Here is a 20,140-nt window from a genome sequence, read left to right on the forward strand (position 1 = left end):
AGCATACAAGGGCAGTATATGACACATGTGGGGGGAAACACCTTGGACGGGGAAGGGTGTTTGGTAATTGGAAGTCCACGAGCCCTCAAATGGATACAGTGGGACTGAGGTCCCCACCCATGGGCAGTCACCACTGCACCTTCACAACCCCAAAGGTGGATGTGCTGGGGGCTGAGCAGGAGGGGCAGGCTGACCCTCTAAATGTGCCACGCGGCCCTCAAACTGGCATAGCAGATCTCCAAATTTCTCGTGGAGCTCACTACGCACAAGATCCCAGACCTGGCTTTGGGTGACAGAATCCTGTGCCCAGAAGAAGGTGAGCCCCATCCCCTGAAGCAGTTTCACCCGAAGGTGGTGCAGGACCAGTGGACGAGGAGGTCCCGGGGTGAGTCCCAGACATGCTTGGGCCCGGTGCCATGGCCAGTTGAGAAGGGAGAGGTGGATCCACTGGAATCGGCCTTCCCTGACGTGCTATGGTGCTGCAGTTGTAGAGCATATGTTGGTTATTAATAGTTAACACATTCCAAGATTAGTTATAACAGCATGCATGATTATTCCCATTGACCCAATATAACACATTTGGAACATTTGCATATCAAACAGAATACATGCATATATGAAGCCACAGTGAGCATTACACCAGCCTGCAGGTTACATTGATATCAATAGACCACCAGTGACGGTATTGGAACAGGGAACAGTAATTGGAATAAATTTCAACATTTTTAGAACAACAGGATACATGTTCCAACAGTAGGTTTGGTGAAAAACATACGCATTGATTTATGTGTTTACATTATTGGTGAAGATATGGTGGGGGAGACAGAGAGATGTCAGTTAGCAAATGCAGATTCTTGCAGTGGTCACAGGTTTTATGATCATTGCTCTACTCATTACTCTGCAGGTATTATTACAACAACTATAGCCTTGGTTTGGGCAATGGTATATTTGTACACAGTATAATTACATCCTTCTTATACTACTTTGAACTTTGTCTTACCTGGTAGACCTATGGAGGGAATGTTTGTTAATACTACATGACTGGTTCTACCCATATTTCCATAGTCAGAGTTACATATGTGTACTCATACTGTGTATGTGCTACTGACACACTCTGCCCTGATTCCTTTTTTTTTTTTTAAAACACTCTTTATTGCAAATTTTTCAGAAAAAATCATAACATATACAAAAAATAACACTTAACAGAGATGCAAATCTTAAAACAACTAAAAACATGTATATCCAACCAAAAAACTATATACAACTCATATCTTGCCCAAACGCATTCTTGACAGGGTCCAGCAAAAGCTTGATGTAATTATTGAAATCCCCATGTGAACGATATTCATTTAAGTATATGGTCAGACATTATTCCCCAGAATTCCTTAATAACTGGTTTATTCTTAAAATTGTGGAACAGATATTTGTGAGCCTTGAGGTATTTAATAGCTGTCAATTTGAATCCCCCCCAAGAGAGGGATTGTCTATTCTTCCAATTTAAGGAAATGTAATATTTGATTAGCATAAATATAGGTATTAAGATCTTACATTTCCTATCGGACATGCCCTGAGGTGGGATATGGAGTATAGTAAATTCCCATGAGAGGGTGGATTTTTCATAACCAATTTTCCCGAGAATCACTCTCAAGGCACACCAGAGTTTGTAGGAACACTTGCAGCTCCAGAACAAATGGAGGATGTCATCCGTTTGGTTCGAACAGTATTGGCATTTGGGGGACTGATTTGAGAATATTCTACTAAGGACGTCCGGTGTAAAATACGCATTATTCAGGATCATTATATAGGTGTATTTCATCCTATTGAAAGGAATAGATTTAGAGCTTAAATTTATAGCTTTTAATATCTGATTTTGATTGATAATAGGGTTAACCTTTGACCAAAACTTCAAGAATCCAAGAGCATTCTGATATCTGATTGATAAAATGGCCTTGTAGGAGTTAGCGGTCATTTTCTTTTCACTGAGAAGGAGTTTCTTTATCATTTTACATGTTATAATATCATTATCTGAGGACAGGGGGTGTTCCAGGTAAATTTGTATCAGATCTCTAATTTGTCGTAGTATACTCAGGTATTTTTTAGGTAAATTCAGTTCCGTTCTTAGGTTAGTGATATTTAAATGTCTAAGAGGGAAGAGATCCGCTATAGTAGCATTCATAAGGAGAGGGAATTGCTCCAAATTGAGCATATGACCGTTTAATTTAAGGTTGGGATTGAGATGAAGAGGTTGAAGAGTTATGAGTGAATGTGACAGGTTCAGAGACTTGAAGAGGGCCTGAAGGGATTTTATGCTGAATATTATGCTTTTTGAGTGCTTTAGTAATCCTAAGTTTGTTTCATTTAGAAAAGGGAGTGCTTCAGGATTAAATTTTAAAGTTTTGACAAAACTATTACCTAGAATCACCCATGCCGGTACCCACACATCTTGAGCTCTCAGATAGCACGCAATCTTAAATATTCTGCTACTATTTATTATCTGATAATAAGTTTTGAAATCAGGAAGACCTAGTCCACCCCTCTCCTTTGGATACATAAGTTTTGAATAACTTATTCTGACCGATTTAGGAGCCCAAATGAATTTAGTGATGGATGATATCATCTTTTTGAAGAAGTTGTCATGCAGAATGCAGGTAGTTGTGTGAAACAGATAGAGAAGTCTAGGAAGGATATTCATCTTAATCACCGTGGTTCTGGCCATGAAAGGGAGCTTGAGTTTTGACCATCTATCAATATCGTTTTGAATGATATTCCAGTATCGGACGACATTATCTTGATGATAATTACTGTTACCCTGTGAAAATTGAATCCCTAAATATTGCATTTGTTGGTTCGATTTAAGCTCTGCTCCAGAAAATGTATTGGGCAGCATCGAGTAAATATTCAATGGAAAAATTAGGGATTTTTCTTTACTGAGTTTATAGTTTGCGAGGTTAGAGAATCGTTTAATGGAGGATAGTATTTTGGAGGGGTCAGATCCAGGGAGAGTGAAATAAATATTTAAATCATCAGCGTATGCTGATAGAAAGATCTTTGAGTTATAAATGTTAGGGGGATGGTGGAAAGTAGATTGTTTAATAAGCATGAATAGTGGTTCCATATATAGGTTGAATAAAAGTGGGGAAAGAGGGCAACCTTGTCTGACGCCGTTGACAATTTTGATCCTGTTGGAGAGTATCTTATTTATATGCAGCGTAGTATATGTTGAAGAATAAAGGGTTTTTATTTTGTCAATGAATGAGCATGGGATATTGAAGAAAGGTAATGTAAGAAATAAAAATTTTGTACTCAAACGATCAAACGCCTTGGATGCATCTACTGCTAGGGCATATAGAGGGTGTTTGTTGAGATTGGAATGGTGTATCATAGTTTCCAACAGTAAAGTTTGATCGTTAGTTTGCCTTCCTGGGATAAACCCCGATTGTTCGGGGGAGATAATATTAGAGATGACTACTTTCAGTCTATTGGCTAGAACCATTGCTAGGATCTTCATATCTAAATTGATTATGGAAATGGGTCTATAGTTTTCAGGGTTTTTAGGGTCCGAATTATGCTTTAGAATGAAAATAGTTTTAGAGGCGTTTAAATGCCTGTCTTTGAAACCATTTAAGATGATATAATTAAATAATATCCTCAATCCTTTGGATATTCTTGTAATAAATGCCTTGTAAAATTCTGCCGTAAATCCGTCAGGGCCAGGGGATTTGTTGGGTTTAAGGTTATTTATAACGGTAATGATCTCCTGAGTGTTGATGTCTCTTTCCAGGAATTTATTCTGTATATCCGTGAGTTTGGGAAAGGTTAAATTTCCCAGAAAGGATCGTATTTCTGATTCGTCAACTATGTTTCCTGAGGGTCCGTAGATATGAGTGAAGACAGTTTCAAATATTTTGATGATTTCGTTTGGTTTTCGGAACTCCTTGCCTTTATAGTGAATTTCTGATATGAAAGTAGAGGGTTTAGATAAATTGATCACTCTGGCCAAGAAACTGGAGGGAGATTGCAAAACATCTGCGTATAGGGCTAGTGACTTAATTTCATGAAAGCTCAGGTTGTCCGATTGTAACGAGATTAGGTCTTTTTGTAACTGTATTATACGTTCTTCTATGAGCTTGGAGTGATTCAATTGGAGTTCCAATTCTGCTGTAAGTAACTTGGATGTTAATTCCCTTTCTTTTTTGTTGCAAAGTTTTTTATAATGTGAGGCTTTATTTATCAGAAATCCCCTGATCATTGACTTAACCACGGCCCATTCAAATTCTATAGGAGATTGGAAGGAGTCCCTATTTTTAAGAAAATTATCAAGGTATTCTTCAATTTGGGCGGTAATCTCCTCTTTTTTCAGGAGGTTGGAGTTCAGACGCCAGCACAGAGCTGGTCTGATGGTTATGTCATTGTTGTGTCGATTAATAGATAAAGAGATTTTGGAATGGTCTGAAAGGGATCTGGGAGATTGAATAAAGGATATGTCCAGGAAGTAGAAAGCCCGGGAGATCAGAAAAAAGTCCAATCTAGACCAACTTTTGGTGCAGTTAGAAAAGAAAGTGAAATTGGACTTCTTAGGAGTAGGGTCTAAAAATATAGCCGGGTCAAATAAGTTAAAGTCTTCTTTCAGTTCATTTAAAGCTTTAACTGCTGACAGATCATATCTCGCTTTAGGGTTTGATCTATCTGAATTAGGGTCCTGCACCACATTCCAGTCTCCACCAATGATATAGTAGTGATTGTGAAAAGAGGCAAGGAAGTTATATAATTTTGCGAAGAAATCTTGTTGCGCATAACATGGGGCATAAATGTTTATAGTGAGAATAGGTTTATCTAACAAGGGGTGAATTGAAGTGAAGTATGACCACCTACCCTTATCGTCTGACCCCATCTTATCTATGTTTGCCCCGAAGCTTTTTTTGATAATAATGGCCACCCCGGCACTATTCGTAGTGCATTCGGAGGATATAATGTTTTTGATCCATGGTCTCAATTTGTCCTTTCCCATTGTTGATTTAGTAAATGAGTCTCTTGCAGGAAAGTAATATTAGTGGTAGATTTCATTGTTAGATGCATAAGCAATATTTTTTTCTTAGTTGATCGTAAACCCTTAATGTTCCACGATTCTAAGTTCCACAACATCCAGTTAGGTGAAAAAGGTTATATAGGAGGATAAGAATTAGAGGAAGTAAGCCGTACTGAACCCTAGTATCAGGCTGACTTATGAGTGAATGGGCAAGTATATTCAATCCTTCCCGCTTGTTCCCGGTGCATACCCACCTCCCCCTAAGCCCGGAAGGGTCTGGGAAACAGACATTGTACCGTTTGGTGATTGACCATTTAGAGAAGAAATTTGTCCCCAGAATAAATCTCCATACACCCCGTGAACAGAAATGCATAGCAATCCCAAGCAGTGCCACTACGTGTCCACATCTCCGCCAAAGTAGAGGAAAATTATGCAGAGCTAAACAGCAATAGTACATTAATTCAAACTCATAAAAAGTTATTTTGAGCCCATTAATGATCTGAAATCTTCATCCCAGGAACCAAAAACACCTGGTTAAAACTTTAAACATACTATCATGAAATCAACACATCTCTCAAGACTAATCACCTTCCTTTGAAGGTAACTGTGTTTAGAGTGCTGGACCCTGATCAGCCTTCTAGACAGGCCCACAATTTTAACTAAACTAGTAAATTGCAACATTATTTAATATACAGCCTCATTGGGTTATACCATTGCCCTATATCAACAAATAGGAAATCAAATAATTAACTTCTTTGTTTTTGTAGAGGCTATTACGTCAAAAAAAAAAAAAAAAAAAATTCTGGCTGTCTAGCACTATTATACTTTTACCACAAAGATGTATTGCTTGCAGGACAAAGTGCAATCTAAACTATAAATTTTAAAAGCCAAGATTACAACAGAAATAAATGTTTTTGTCAAAAGGCACTTTCATAAGTGCAATACTGGATCTACTTAAGCAGCAAACAAGTTATTTATATATCCTTATTCTGGTAAGTATGGTGCATATGAAAGTAAGCCAGCATTTGCCCCCTTCTATACATCATTCTCCTTAACCCAAGTTTGCCCTATTGAAATTTGGCCTTTTATATGAGATATTTAGGGGGAAAGGTCATAAACCAGATCAGCACATTATAATTGAAAACTGCGCCAATGTGGATGATTAGATATTTATACAAAGGCAGTGATAGAGAATGTTACACCTGCCGTTATCCCCCAGAGGACTGGTAATCACTACTTTACAAAATCACTGATATTCCCTCACGGGGGGACAGTGATGAGAAACAGCACGATAACAATACGACCAACGTACTTCAGGGCAGCAGTAAGCAGGGCAGAAATCCGATGTAATCATGTTGATCTAAATACAAGCAAATAACTATTTACAAAAACAGATAGTGCTTTGTTGTATTAGGAGTTAGTTTTCAATATTCCACATAGATACAGCAAGATCGTGTTTCTGTACCTAGCAGAGATTAAAGATGAAGGATGCGCTACCTCGAAAACCAAAATTTACACTGCTGGAGACTTGCGTTGATGACCGAGGTTAGGACACCTCCCGACAGAAGTGAAAATCCAGCCGTTGGTGTTGAAAGGCTCGTCACCTCGATTCTTCAATTGGATATTGCTGCTGTATACTGTATTGCTGCGTAGGAAAGCCAAGAAACCTGATGCGCATTATAGGGACAGTGCGCCTTTAAAAAGCGGTTGCATTAGAGGTCATGTAGGGTCAACAACCTTCCGAAAGACCGGGAGGCCTGTCGACATGTCCGGAGCACTGAAAATTAAACAAACACAGGGCCTGAGGCAAACTAGAATGAGTCCAGTCTTGCTAGTGAACTGAAACAATGGGAAAACCTTTAGACAACCGACTGTTAAGGTAAGCCACTAGCTTACCCTCTTATGAGCCGAAAATAACATAATTGACACCAAAAAGACGCATTTAGGTGTAGATGTGTAAAGCAATTAACCTGTTTTGTCTGGTACTTCGTTAAAAGATTTCTTAAAAGCCTCCTTTGCCTCTTCGAGGTTGTGCGCTGAGAACTGTGTGCCCAAGTAAGAGTAGATAAGAGTGCTGGGATAGCGCATTTGGAATCGTATTTGTTTTTTAATGAGATAAGCACAGAAGGGAGCTAATTTCTGTCTCTCCTGCTTAATCAGAGCTGGAAGGTCAGGAGAGAGGAAGATTTTTGAACCCTTCCAGTCAATGGATTTTTTCTTCTTTGCTGCTAGGACTAATTTAGTGACATGTTGATAGTTAAGAATCTTCACAAACACAGGTCTTGGAAAGAGATTGTTAGATGCTGGTCTTAGGGCTCTGTGAGCTCGTTCTATAATTATTTTATCTAAGAGGGGCTCTTTGTCTAGGAAAACAGAAAAAATATCCAAGATGTTCTCTAGTAAATCCAATTGTGGAATATGTTCTGGGATACCCCTGATGATAAGATTGTTGCGTCTGGATCTGGCTTCGAGATCAATTAATTTCTGTTGAATGGACTTTATGGTAGTGTCATTATTTTTTTTTTTCTAAGAGTAATTGATCAATTTTAATCTCATTGTCCAGTACCTTTGCTTCTGTTTTGTCCATTCTGTTTAACATTTTGTCCATGGATTCATTAAATGTTTTAATCTGCTGTGAGATACCTTGGATTGCTGTCTGTAAGGGCTGGAGAGCAGTCTTCAGTTCCTCCATGTATGGTGAGTCTGGTTTATCTTTTGATGTTAGAGGTATTGTTTTGGAGGCCTCTTGTTGTTTGGTAGTTCTGAACCTTTTCGGAGTTCCTTCCTTTTCTGGGGAGGCTATAGCTGAGAATTTAGCTTTGGTGGATTGAGTATCCATGTGATCTAGCTCCTTTGACATGTTTATGAGAGATTTTTCAATGAGAGATTTTTCAGAGCTATTTTTTTTTTTCCACAGGGATACTAGGCCTCCGAGGCCTGGAGCACATGTAAACCAGAAAAGCAGCAGACAAATAGATAAATCAAGTACAATCCTGTACAGCAGACCTTCCACACCTCTCCAAAACGCACGAACAGTCTCCAAGTAAGTTACTTGATAGTTTAGTAACGAAATTAAATACTGTGAAGAGTTTGGATCCTTAAGATTTGTTGTTTTAGTTCAGGTGAGTGGCAGAGCTATGTGTAGACACTGCTTATAGGATGGCAGCCATTTTGTTCTCGTCCACACTCTGCCCTGATTCCTGTCAGTCACTCTGGTTGTTATTTGCAGGGACCTGTAGCTGTGACAGCATGACACTTTTAAATATTTCTTGGGGAAGATCACTTGGTGTATGTACTTATCTTGATGTCATCTGCAGCCTTGTGCTTGGACCATGGGTGTTGGACATAGTATAACTACAGCCTTCTTACACTTACTTTATAACTTATCTTACCTGGGAGACCTGTGGAACATTTGTTAATACTACCTGACTCTTTCTACACATTTTCACAAAATCCTTGTTGAAATTATGCATGCAGCTTACTACCACTCCCGGGATTCGAACCACAGATGTTTCTGCTAAAAATATGACAAGTGTGTGTTTCATTACAGGGAGCTATTCAGCCATTGCTGTGTCTTCTTTGAATTATTTCTTTCTCATTCCTCTTTTTTGTACAATCTGAATTTGTATTTACAACTTTACATACCTGTTCGCATAGCACAGTGTGGAAAGCAATTGTTAACACAACATTACTATTCAGATATCAGATCTTGGTGCATGACATTTGTAATAGGTTCATAGGTAAGTACTAGGCTATCTGCCTGAGGGCATCTATAAGCCTAGCCAGAATGTGTTGGCTTTCGCCGCCCCCGTAGATTAATTCCCTGTGCCTCGGTCCAGCAGAGCCATTAGTTCCCTGTTCCTCTGTCCAGCAGAGCCACTGCAGTGATCCCCTGGGTAAACTTTCTGTTTCCCTTCCACTCTTCAAGGTTTCTCTTGAAGAGTGTTAGTGAGGGGCTCTGACTAATGTAGATTGGAATCCTGTTCCAAAGCATGGGGAGTCTCTGAGGCAGGAATCCATCCCTACAGCACGTCCTATTTATCGCTGTGGTGAGGTTTAGATCCCTAGAACGTGTGGCTCTTGGGGATTTGTTTTTTTGTAGGCGGAGCATATCCATCAATTCTGGGTTGGACATGGCCTTGTATGTCAGGCAGAGATCACCTCTGAGTAAGCGGTATGCAATTGAGTACAGCTGGAGTTTCTTTAGTCGGGCTGCAAAGGGCATATGTTTGAGGCCAGTAATCCTCTTGGTGAGTTACTTCTGTGGTTTTTCCAGCTGTTGCAGGTGTCTTGTAAGGTGCATCCCAAATGGGGTATTGTACTCTATGATGGGTCTACTGAGTGATGAGTAGAGGGGCACAATATCCTCTTTTGTTCTAGATGTGAACCCTTTTGTGTTTAGGTGGGCCACATAGAAGGACTTTCTAGTCACATTGGCAATATGATTATCAAAGGAGATATTACTATCTACATGGGTCCCCAGATCCCTTATTACATTTTCTATATTTAGGGGACTACCACATATGTGGTAGTTCACGGGTACTTTGTTTTTTCCAAAGGGGATGACTATACACTTTTTGGCATTTAGCTTGAGACCATGATTTTGACACCAGGTATCCGTCTCAGTGAGACCCTTCTCGAGGATGTCTGTATAAGCTGGAGAGTCAATTATGGCCCTCAGTTTGAAGTCATCTGTGACCTTGGTCAGCCATAGTCCTCCTGTGCTTGCCTGTACCTCTAAGAAGTATATACCGAACAGGAGGGGTCCCAGGACTGAACCTTGGGGACGTGACTTGTAACTGGTTTAGAGTCGGACCTAGAGCCTGCAACTCTCATGTGTTATAGAGACACTAACTTTTGTCAGATGAGACTTGATTGTTTAATGCTTTCAGAGCATAACCTGTACACATTTCAAATCATACCATACCAGAGTAAACACAACCAGTCAAGAGGTCCTGCAGCATTGCTTAGATAGGTTCATAGGTAAGTACTAGGCTAGCTGCCTTGTGGACCTTTTTACACTTAGCCAATTTCCTCAAAAAGAATCAGACCCTATACTTCTTGTCTGTGAGGTAAACACCTTAACAATTATGCCAACCCGTAACCCCAAAAGGTGATGTGGGATTGATCTGACCATGTAAGCATTTCTGTGCTTGGACATAAGAAGTGGTAAATTCAAGTACAGCATGTGAATAGGCTGCCAACATTTAAGCCTGCTGTACTGAATTTATCAGCCACTATCTTGGCAAAATTTCAGATTAAGAGTTGCAGTATCAACAAGTGCCAGTGAATTCATTCATTTGTAACACCTGTCATAGTGATAGTCTGTATTCTTGTGGTAGGAATGACATCAGTGGCATAAAAAAAAGATGCGGATACTCTGACATGTTCATGTTCATATTCATGAAAGCTGGTTCATCTGCTATTACCTGTGTGTTAAAAAGGTGCCACAATGAAGCACTCTTCCTACAGTCCACATGACATGACTGCATCCATGTGCATGGTGGAGAGTGCACAGGTCACTGTACCGATGAGCATTACACAGTGCAGAGGCTAAGGTGCATGTGTATGCCACCTTGCGCAACTTACTCTGCAAATAGAAAGATGCAGAAGTATGCAGCTTATCAGCACTGAATGGACATGACATTCAATGACAGAATGCTTGGGGGGGACAAAGAAGTTAGACAGTATCTGGATACCAGCAGTATTATATGCAAAGTACATCCTACTGTTATGGTAATAAACACTCAGACATGCACAAGCACACACACACACACACACACACACACACACACACACACACACACACACACACACACACAAAACACATACAGAGGTTATGCATATCCTAGTTTGTCTCTTACATGATTGTAAAGGGTAGAGAGTCAGTGTCCATTGTTGTGACCAGTGTTGCCTGTGGACCACCATGTGACACAACCATGATGTAAGTATCTGTGATTGGGCATGAGGAATGGTAGACCAAAATGCAGCATGTGAATAGACTGCTAATGTTTAAGCCTGCTCTACTGGGTTCATAAGTCACTATGAGACAAAGTGTGGAAGAACTATGAACTGAAGGTACTCAGCAGAAAAATGTAAAGTGAGGACCTGAGGTGAAAGACTGCACAAACATTTGTATAATAATAATAGATAACAGAGCATGTCCAGATGATAATAATAATAGATAATGCATATACCAAAAAAGAGATTACAGTATTACATTATTAAATACAGCACCTGCAGAAAGAAAGAAAGAATGCAAGACCTAAAAATACACTGCTAAACAACACGATATGGGCAAGGTGTCAACCCCTATATCACTAAGTGGGTTGCAAATTGGCTCACAGATAGAACCCGCAGTGTGAAAGTAGTGAACTCCAAGTCAGACTGCTGACCAGTCATGAGTGGAGTCCCACAGGGATCTGACCTGGGTCCTCTCCTTTTTGGCATCTACTTCTCTGAAGTCCAAGCCAATAATGAGGGACTCTGGCTGACCAATTTTGCAAATGACTGCAAGCTGGGGACCATTATTAGCTCCCCAAGTGATGTAGACATCCCACAGAAAGGTCTCACTGAGACCAGTAACTGGTGTCAAAACCATGGCCTTAACCTTAATGCCAAAAAATCCGTCGTCATCCCCTTTGGGAAAAATTCAGTTCCCCTAATTACCACATCGATGGGAAACCACTGAACATTGAAGGTATTATAAGAGATCTGGGGATACAGGTTGACAGCAACTCTCCTTTGACCACCACATTGCCACTGTGGTCAAAAAGTCCTTCTATGTGGCACATTTCATTACCAAAGGTTTTGCATCCAGGAAGAAAAAGGTCATTATCTCTCTCTACTCTTCCCTCATTAGGCCAATCATCGAGTATAATGCCACATTTGGCATGTACCTCACTAGACACATGTAACAGCTGGAAAGGCTAGAAAAGTACCTCATGAAAAGGATCCTAAGCCTTAAACACATGTCCTACATGGACAGATTCAAAAAACTGAAGCTATTCTCTGTCTCGTATCATCTACTAAGAGGCGATGTCTGCTTTACTTACAAAGCCATGTCTGACCCAGCACTGTTAGAAATGCTGCATCTAAACAAATCCCAATCCCTCCACACCATGTGCTCCAGAGACCTCAACCTCATAATCACAATCAACAGAACATGCTGGAGGCACAGGTTCATCACCCAGAGACTGCCCATGCTCTGGAATAGACTTCCCATACATGTCAAGCAGAGCACCTCAGTGGCCCTCTTCAAGAGAAATCTTGATGAATGGATGGGAAATAGAAAGTTCACCCTGGGGGTCACTCCAGTGGCTTTACTTGATAGAGGTACTGAGAACTAACATTGGGCAGCACGATGCCAGGGAACTTCTATGTGCTAGGCTTGTAAAGGCTCCAGGGCCATTAGCCTAGTACACACCTATGAACCTATGAACCTATGTAGGTAATTCCACTAGCTGTATTTCCAATCTCACATACTCTGCTGATCGCATAGTTATGTAATATCTTCCCTACATACAGGGATGTAAATAGTATGTATGTTCATGGAAATAGCCAGGCATACGCTAAGTAAGCCGTTGCATACACTTTCTTCCAAGGCTTAATTAATTTTCAAAAGACAAACATTCACTAAAAAATAAGCCAGTCACAAAGAGAAAACGCTCAGCATCTATCTTAAACAATAATGAGAAAGAGTACATGTTTTGTCCAGTACACTCTATGATCACCAAATACCTGCCATTCTTTTCTCTCCATCCCAACCCAAGTTCTCCGTTTCCTGTCTAACTTACTGTTAGAGAGCAATTCTATCTAGTTACCATGTCAAAGTGTAACAAAAATATATAAAGTAGATATTAATTCAACATAATCTCGGCCTCTGTGTAAGTCAATATCTGCAGCATTAACAAGCAACATGTAGAATGGGCAGTCACAGAGCACTGTATTTACAGAAGGTATGATGACTAAAGGCAACACTTGCAACAGCTTTCCGGTAATGATGCCTTTACTAGGTCCATTTCCCCATGCTAATTTCTGAAGGCTGTCATATTAAATGGATGTGGCTATTGTAAAGTTTTTGTGGTAAGCAACGCAACTGAACTGTGTTGCTACTCCTGTGACTGTGATGCATGTTCTTATTTATTTATTTGGTTCAGTGATGAAGACATTGGAATGAATGGTGGATTTGGACACCAGTGGTGAAGAATATGGAGAACAGAAGATGACAGCACAGAATATGGATGAATCACATACTGAAAATAATAACAAAGTTTTGAAGTCAAGTGGCCTACTTTGACACTAAAAGCAATAGAACAATTTGAAGCAGCAAAATAATTTCTTGTGGATGGCATGTTTGATGCCTTATTTTTCTTTCCTGTTGCAGTTCTGCAAATCCTTTTTCTTGTGTACTGTTTTAAAATCCGTAATCACAGCAACTGAATTGTGCAAAGGCTGCAGCAGTGTTTGCTTTTATAGTGAATAATGTACCATAGCCATTGCCACTGTCACTTTAAGATAATTAATTTCAAATTTAAACAATTGTAAATTGTTGCCATTTTAAGAGAGTATACATCCTCTAATGCATTGCATTTGGGGTCTGTAGATATTGTGTTTGAAATGACTGAAGGTTAAAAGCATTTCTGTTGAGCTTCCATTTTGTACAGAATAAAAGTTACCAAGATGTTGCTGAATCCTGTCATTTCTAACCCTACCACCCCAATTACTAGGTAACTGTTGATAGACATCATGACTCTGTGTTAGAACCAGGAACTAAAAATGTAAACATAAATTCAATTATGACACTAGGCAACAACACTTGAAATGAATCAGCCAAGCTCAGATTCAGCTGTTTTACTGATACGAAGCTGTTTTACCTAGCAAAATAATAGTTTCACTGAAATGTAATCTTTTATAGCAAAAAATGCTGAATTTTAAGCGAAATGAAATTTAACCTCCTGTAGCTCTATAACTTCTCAAGGTTTGCACAGTTTAGAGTGGTGATCCATACAAACAACCATATAAAATCCAAGTAAACACCTTCCCCAGGATTCATGAAGTGCGGCACAAGGATGGTTTTAGCCTTGCTCCGAGCATCCTCATTACAGATGATGCAGCAGCGTCATATGAATATTTATGAGGGCGTACCACCACACCCTCGACATGCACAGGAAACATGTGCGAGTAAAGGGGGCATGTACAAGTGCTCTACGGAGGCGTAAACATGCCCCGACAGTCGCACAACCTACTATGCTTACTATTAGAGCCCGCCTCTAATAGTAAGCCAGTAATTCAGTGTCCGTTGATACCGAAATGTATGCTAAGCATACAAGAGTGTCAATGAACAGTGAAAAAAAAATCGAAGTAGTAAACACACAAGCACATAGTGGAATGTTGAGCCCAGTCCCCAGAACTTTCACAATTAGATTCCCGTGTCTCTATTTTATATTTGTATTGCTGCAATATCGAAAGTGTAAGCAAAGTGCATTGTGTTTGCACGTTGTTGTCTTCCGCTGAACATAGCTTACACATCAAAATCATTCAAATAGAGAAAAACATGCAGAATCAATGTAAACATCAATAGTGTAGTGGTTAGAGTATCTAGCTAATAAACAGGCATTCACGGTTTGAGTCCAGCTATAGCACATATCATTTTCCATGTGGAATGAATGTCGTTTTGCGAATAAGGCACTAGTAAGCAGGTGTAAGCACAAATAAGCAGCAGTAAACATACATAAGTACCAGTAAGCAAGTCTGAGTGTTCTTGCGCCGGTGTAAGCACTGCCCAGCATAGGAAATGTATATAAGTATGTACAGATATATATATATATATATATATATATATATATATATATATATATATATATATATATATATATATATATCTATGAAGAATGAACGTCATAACAATAAAGCATACAATAAGAATGAGAAGGGAATCAACAGCAACTCCAGTATTATATAATGCTGTCAGCGTATGTCATATCAAGCTGGGCAGGAGTGAGCAAAGCCCTGCTCCTCACACCACAGGCAGGATATTACCAGCGGGTGTAACATAGTTGATCTGGTAAGTCAACTTTACAATCAGTGGGTAGTCCCTGGTGGGACTACCCAAAAATTGATAGGATGATTAGCCATCCGACCATTACACATGCAAGGGAAGGTATGTTCAAGGACTAAATGGTGGGAGAGCCTGATAATACATGGTTCGGGACAACATACGTGTTGGGCCCCTAACACTCGGGAGAGGGCAATGTGTGGAGGTGTGTCATGGCTGCGATAGCAACTGGACAATGGATGGCATGCGTGTATGTTGAACTCGGGTGGGGTGGAGGAACTATGGGTATGAAATTATGGATGCAGGTGTATCAGGGTTGGATGGGCTGGTTCTAACTGGACCGCCTCATGGAGGTCAGTGTGTTTGTTATAAGTATATATGCATACACACATGCATACATCTATATGAAGAAGTACATTCCCTGTAACACATTCATTCCATTTGCAGACATAAATAACATGAATGTGCCCTTACAAACCTCGACAGTAGATAGAATAATAGGTTGTGCATTAGAGGGAAGGGACGAAACCGCTAAAATGCAGAAGTGTGTGCAATGTCTGAAGTCAGTGCTGTGCTGGAAAAATCAAATGTGAGGACTTTCTCACACATGGAATCATTCCTGTGATCTGCCTGCTACAGCAACGCCAATTACTAAACCGGTCTATTTGTAAAAGAATTACGCCAAACTCGTACATAATTAGCTCTCATGTGTAACGTATGCGTTACCACAAAGTCATACTTAATAATTTATTGTAGTGTCATGTTAATGGGAGTAAGGATGTAATGAAGTATAGTCTAATCTTGAAATAAAGACATGCGTGTCCCATGTGGGACAACTCAAAAATTGCGAATAGCATCCTATTGGTTGCTCATGTCACTAATGTTTGTGGACTAAAAGTTTGGGATTTCTGAGGATACATGGAGTGAGTCAACCGATGGGATGGGTCTACAGGAGAAGGGAGTGGCCAATGTGTAGTGGTGTGGATACACCGCAAATCTAACTGGAGAATGGATGACTGCAGTGTTAGTGAGGTGTTGGGGTGGGTGTTTGGGGAACTAGGAGCCATAGGTATATGGGTATATATGCAAATGAAGCAGCACAACAATAGTGTATTGGTTAGAGTATCCACCTAATGAACAGACATTCCCGTTCCGAATCCCACTGCAGCACATACAATTTTCCATCGGTAATCTATATATGAACATATTTCGACATCTGTCCTCTGTATAACCTGCAAAATAACAATTAAAAGTGAACTGGAGCGAAGTGTCAGTGTCATAATGAATAAGGCACTAGTAAGCAGGTTTAAGCATATATAAACACCAGTAAGTGTGTGTAAGTGCATTTGTGTGGAGTATGCATTGCTTTACAGGCACACACACACACACACACACATATAATATATATATATATATATATATATATATATATATATAGTTGCAGACATATACATATATGTATATATATATATATATATATATATATATATATATATATATATATGTGTGTGTGTGTGTGTGTGTGTGTGTGTGTGTGCGTAGATATACACAGATATACAGCTATGGTAGGAAACAGCACACAAGAATGATATATGTCCACAGGCTATGCCAATGGAAGTGAGGGGCCCAAGCAAGAAACATGAAACATGTATCATGACTTTCCACCCCCCCCCCCCCAAGCCGGACACAGGAAACATACACACAAACCTGCAAATAATGTAAATAGTCCACTGCTCCCCAGACCACAGGCAGGATACAACCAGGGGGGATACACAGTGCACCCATGAAATCTAAACTTGGAACACAGACAGAAGCGTCCCTTGCGGGATGCCTCAAAAATTGACATAAGTCCAAAGGAAGGTGATACGTCCACCATTTTGGGTGGGGTGTATACATACCCAGAATACAAGGGTGGGAAAGCCTGATGACCCATGGGTTGAGACAATGTATGACATGGGTCCCATGAAGTGAAGAGTGGGCAGCGTGTAGTGGTGTGTTCATGACCCAGAGTAAGGATGGGTGCTGTAGAGGAGGTGCGGGTGGGGGAACTATGGGTAGCTATTTATGGGCCTATGTGTGCAGGTGTTGGCTGGCGCAGTCATATTAGGGCCGACCCGAGGATGTAAGTAATATTCCGAAATGGGCATAACTTACGCCCATACATCTCAACCCCTAAGAGCAAATCCACTGGACAGGACATAAACCGCTGGAGGAACAAATAGGGACCATACCTCTCAACTGTCCCTGATTTTGACTCAAATTCTAACTCTGTCCCACTTAATCCCTCCTAAAACTAGTGACATTTGAAGGAAAGGTGGTGAATTACATGTAATGAATAATGACAACAATTAAAAGTTATAAACTTCATTTACCTCAGAAAATGTGTATTAATTCATATGCTCTGAGTCTGACAATGTGTCAAGTTAATAGCACTAATAATTTAAATGTGTCCCAGATTGTCCCTGATGTTGTCATGACTTGTCCCTGATTCAGTTGATATTTGTCCCCAGTCGTTTGAGAGTTCTGATAGGGACAGAAAGCACATATTCCACTTACAACCTTAGAAAGATGATAGAATAATAGGTATGCAGTAGCATGACTCGGATGAAGGATGTGGGTTCCAAAACCCAATTACTTGTTTGTATTGAATAGTGTCAGTTCTCATGTATTAGCCAGACAGGTGCAGACTGTAAGAGGAACACAACAATAGTATGAATCAAACTCTGGACAGGCCGTGGATTCCTTACAGTCAAACGGCATGCTTACGCCTAAATGGCAGCAATTCCCGGTACTGTAGGCATGTAATCCGATGTAATAGGCATCAGAAGGTAATATCATAGTCCTCACTCCCACCCAGGGGTGTGAGTGTTAGATGCAAACACCAAATGCAGTGCATTTGCAAGTGCGGAAGCAAGCGGGTGTAAGCCTGTTTGGCCACCTGTATGTGAGTATCACACTGGTGAAGCAATGTAAAGGCTAACTGAGTGTAAGAAACTATTACCGGAGGTTAGCATTGCTTAGCTCCATGCAAACTCGTGCACACCTGCTCACAACTGCTTTAAAGTGCCTTAATCACTCTGTACCCAACAGCTCATGTTCTGGCCAGCAACAAAAGAACCAGTCTGCAAGACTAGAACGCAGGACCCTGTACATCAGAGTCATAGTAGTAAACCACTACACCATGATAGCAATACATATAAAGGAGGTATCAGCAGACTAATCCTTACAACAGGGAAACAAATCAAATATGTGAACTGAATCTATGCATAGTGTAATGTTCTATAACCTGCCACAGACAATAAATATGTGAATTAGAGTACTGCAGTAAACATAGAGTTGATATGTCACTGTAATAAGGTTCAGAAGTCCCCAGGACCCTATACAGTGCATGTACACATGAATGATGGATACCAGACACATATATAGCCTGCCAAGAGTAAGACATCATTGACAATATAATGCTAGATATACAATAAGCAATACAAACTGCCGCACAGCCCAGCTAACTAATTGTAAGCAATGTGTGGGGAAGCCAATACAATATGCCAGGTACACCTCTTTAATCAGTGCCAACCTGAAGTAAGCATGCATGTCCATAGCTTAGCCTTTTCGAAACCGGCCAATTACTGAAAAGTGCAGGAATCTTGCCCTACTTAAACCGAAGAGGCGGGAATACAGCTTATAACTGGTTGTAGCATCCCCCTGCAGGCAGAATGGCTGAAGTGGGAGAAGGCACTCACTTTAGAGTGCAGCGTTGGGGCATCCAGGAGTCCAAATTCATGGTATGGCTCCTGGTAAAGCACCATGACAGGAGACTACTGCAGGGCCAGTACCAGGGCTCGCAGTACAAAATGGAGGCCTGGGACAGTCTCGCTCGTGACCTCACTAGTGCCACAGGTATCCCCTGGACTGGTGAGCAGGTCAGGCACCACCATGCAGACCTGAAGCAGCGGAGGGGGGATATCCTGAAATAGTGGATCCAGAAAGCAAGGCAGATGCAGAATGCCTCAGAACTAAGTACTACTTCCACTACATAGTTAATAATTGCCTAGCTTGTGTATACTATGGATAGGCATTGCTAAATATAACTGTACTTCCCTGACAGCTGCAGATGAACGTGCTGTGAACCAGCAAGCCTATGATGCTAGGCAGCAAAGGATGTGTCTCGAGGCAGGTTAGTAAATAGCCTGCACATACTGTCATAACAAATAAATGAAAGAGCCTGAGAAAGTGTTGTACCAGTATACAGAATAGTGTAATATGCTGTGAATAAAGGTGTAATCCCTGCATTGCTTCTGTTTACTCTGCAGTCATATGTTGTACTGTTGCAGTTATTAAACAGTATTGTTGTAGTAAGCAGTGTTACCCATACTGTGGTATGTAGATACAATGTGTATGAAATGCTGTATAACAATGTCAGAAGTGCAAACAGGTCAGTCATATTACACAAAATACATTGCAAAGCCTCACAACAATTGTCTGATAGCATAGTGTACAGTGATCTTAACTGTAATGCTTTTGTCACACATAGCAGGGCTTTGAATCCCAGGTGCACTAGTAAGTTGTATGCATAATCATTCCACACAACTGCACACAGTCTGTTAGAATGTTCAGAGAGAAAGCTGTATGCATATTTACACTTAACAACTGCACAGATTTTGCTAGAATGCTTAAATAAAAAATGGTATGCATATTCATACCCCTCAACTGTTCCAATCTTCCCAGTATGCCCTGATAAATGGCTCACATCACCTGCCTTTTGCCCTGTTCCCCTGACAAATTAGTGTGAAGATCCAAGAAATGTAGGCAGCTGTTAATGACATATAACTGATAGTCAGACTTGTACATAGTCAGAGAACGTACATGCAGACATACCTGTCATCCCAGCATCTCACCCAAAGTGTATGAGAGCAGTCTCAAAACCTGTTGCATTAACACCTGCATCTTGTCAAGCCTGTACATAAGACACAGGTCCCGTACATACTTATCTACAAACATACCATTGTACAATATAAAGCCATTGGGTAGTGTAATTATACATGTAAGGGACAAACCAC

Source organism: Protopterus annectens, chromosome 2.part0 (genome assembly GCF_019279795.1).
Source record: "Protopterus annectens isolate FY-2018-M chromosome 2.part0, PAN1.0, whole genome shotgun sequence".
Taxonomy (NCBI): domain Eukaryota; kingdom Metazoa; phylum Chordata; order Ceratodontiformes; family Protopteridae; genus Protopterus; species Protopterus annectens.